Source organism: Myotis myotis, unplaced genomic scaffold, assembly GCF_014108235.1.
Source record: "Myotis myotis isolate mMyoMyo1 unplaced genomic scaffold, mMyoMyo1.p scaffold_m19_p_2, whole genome shotgun sequence".
Classification (NCBI taxonomy): Eukaryota; Metazoa; Chordata; class Mammalia; order Chiroptera; family Vespertilionidae; genus Myotis; species Myotis myotis.
The window spans coordinates 109379979-109383002 of NW_023416324.1; positions in this window are offsets into that span (position 1 = coordinate 109379979).

A 3024-nucleotide genomic window follows, 5' to 3' on the forward strand; every position below is an offset into this window, starting at 1 on the left:
GGATTCTGAGGCTGCTTCTAGACTTAGCAGGAATAGAACTTTAATTTAATACATAAGCAACAGTTACTATGGTTAATGCTGACGAGAGAAAACACACCATGATCTATACTAATAAAAGGGTAATATGCTAATTAGACTGGACATCTTCCAGATGACCATCTGCATGTCCTTCCTGACAAAGCCGGGCCTGGGCGAAGCCTCCTGCTGGCAGTCCCAGGCACCAGCGCCTGTGGCTGGCTGTGGCCCGGGAGACGGAGAAGCCACCTGCCCTGTGGTCCCGGGTGCAGCACCTGCAGCTGGATGGGGCCTGGGGGACAGGGAAGCCGCCCACCCCACCGTCCCAGGCCACAGCCAGCCAGAGGAGCCGCCTGCCCCGGCCTGGGTGAAGCCACCTGCCCATCATCCTGGCCCAGGCAAAGCGGGCCTGGGTCCCGGTGCCTGTGGCCAGCCAGAGGGAGGGAATCCTGGGTCCCGGGTGCAAGGCCTGTCAGAGGTGGGTGGGGGCAATCAAGCCAGCAGGGGAGCAGTTAGGGACGATCAGGTCAGCAGGCAGAAGCGGTTAGGGGCAATCAGGCAGGCAGGTAGGCGAGCGGTTAGGACCCAGCGGTCCTGGATTGTGAGAGGGATGTCCGACTGCCATATGTCCGACTAACTGGCAGTTGGACATCCTCTGAGGGGTCCCAGATTGGAGAGTGTGCGGGGTGGGCTGAGGGACACCCCCTCTCACGCATGAATTTCCTGCACTGGGCCACTAGTAAAGCATGAGGCAGTAGAATGCAATGGTTAATAAGTTGACCCTCAGCTACAAAGGTTATGGGTTTGAAACCTGTCTCTGTCCTTTAGTGAAAGTGCATGTAATTTTTCTAAATGTCTCTGTTCCTGTTTTTCCATCTTTAACGCATAGTAAAGGAAATAATATCTACTTCTTAAGGATACTCTGAATGTTAAATAGAAGAAATATGTGTATTTTAAAGAAAAAAGCAGAAATAGAAAAAACAATTAGAAAACACAGAAACTAAGCAAGATATTAAAACTTAGAAAAAATACCTAAACTGAAAACATAGGAAATAAATTACATATAACCCTAGATACAAAATATCATTAAAAGTGTAATTTAGCATATTTATAAACTAAAGGCATTTGCCAACCTGGATTAAATGGATGAATTTTAAATTTTAGAAATTTCTCTTTATATAAAATTATGTTCAGAAAATATAAATTCTTAACCAAATCAATAACTGAAGAAGTACATCAAAGACTATCATTGTTTGTCCTGCAAAATAGATCAAATGTACCCAATTTCACAGATTAGGTTCTTTTTACATCTTCAAGGAAAACATACTTGGGTTGTTATTGAAACTGATTCAATCATAACCCAAGGAGGGGCATTTCAAATTATTTGTAAGAAACCAGAATAACTCTAAATGACATTAAGATAACATATACAGAGGAGAGGAAATACTATTATTATTTCTGAATATTGATGCAAAATAATACATCTTGAAAAATAGAGTATAGAAGTAAAAGATAAGAATACTTGAGAAATATTAATAAATATAATTTATGTTAAGTATTATGAAAAGAAATGTCTTCATTTACATCAAGATGACGGCATAGGTTAACGCCGGAGATTGCTGCATCGAACAACCACTTCAAAAAACAACTAAAAGACGGAACGGACATCATCCAGAACCACAGGAAGGCTGGCTGAGTGGAAATTCTACAACTAGGAGGAAAGAGAATATCATACCCAGACTCAGAGGAAGTGCAGTGCTGAAGTGAAATACTAAGGTGCAGATTGCACGCGTAGCGGGCTGGAGGCAGAGGGCGCGGTTGTTTTCAATCGGGAGGGAGTTTCAGACTCTGAGCTCCAGATCTGGGCGAGTCTCTAGGGACCCAGACTCAAACGGGACTGTCTGGCTTCAGTTGGAACTCGAAGGCAGCTTTCTCTCCAAGGTTTGCAGCGGTTGCTGGGACTCTGTGAGGCAGAGCCCCTAGGGACGGAACTGAGAGCTGCCATAACTGCTCTCTCCTGCCCTTCCTGTTGATCCCGAGGACGAGCGACCCACCCGCCCCGCCCAAGCCCTGCCCACAGCCATTTGCCGGATAGCCTCAGGCAAATGCTAGATTAGCACCGCCCTAGAAATCCAGCACAGAAGTTCTCCCACTGCAGACACAGCAGACTCTCATAGCCAGTTAGCCTGGAGGTCAAATCACCCCCGGTATTGCCGACAACAATCAAGGCTTTACTACAACAAGACTGCGCACAAAGACCACTAGGGGGTGCACCAAGAAAGCATTAAAAAAATGCGGAGACAAAGAAACAGGACAAAACTGTCAATGGAGGATATTGAGTTCAGAACCACACTTTTAAGGTATCTTAAGAACTGTCTAGAAGCCGCCGATAAATGTAGTGAGATCCTCAAGAAATCTAATGAGACCCTCGATGTTATGATAAAGAACCAACTAGAAATTAAGCATACACGGACTGAAATAACGAATACTATACAGACTTCCTACAGCAGACCAGAGGATCGCAAGAATCAAGGCAAAGATTTGAAATGCAAAGAAGCAAAAAACACCCAACCAGAAAAGCAAAATGAAAAAAGAATCCAAAAATATGAAGATAGTGTAAGGAGCCTCTGGGACAGCTTCAAGCGTACCAACATCCAAATTATAGGGGTGCCAGAAGAAGAGAGAGAGCAAGATATTGAAAACCTATTTGAAGAAATAATGACAGAAAACTTCCCCCACCTGGTGAAAGAAATAGACTTACAGGTCCAGGAAGCGCAGAGAACCCCAAACAAAAGGAATCCAAAGAGGACCACACCAAGACACATCATAATTAAAATGCCAAGAGCAAAAGACAAAGAGAGAATCTTAAAAGCAGCAAGAGAAAGAAACTCAGTTACCTACAAGGGAATACTCATACAACTGTCAGCTGATTTCTCAACAGAAACTTTGCGGGCCAGAAGGGAATGGCAAGAAATATTCAAAGTGATGAATACCAAGAACCTACAACCA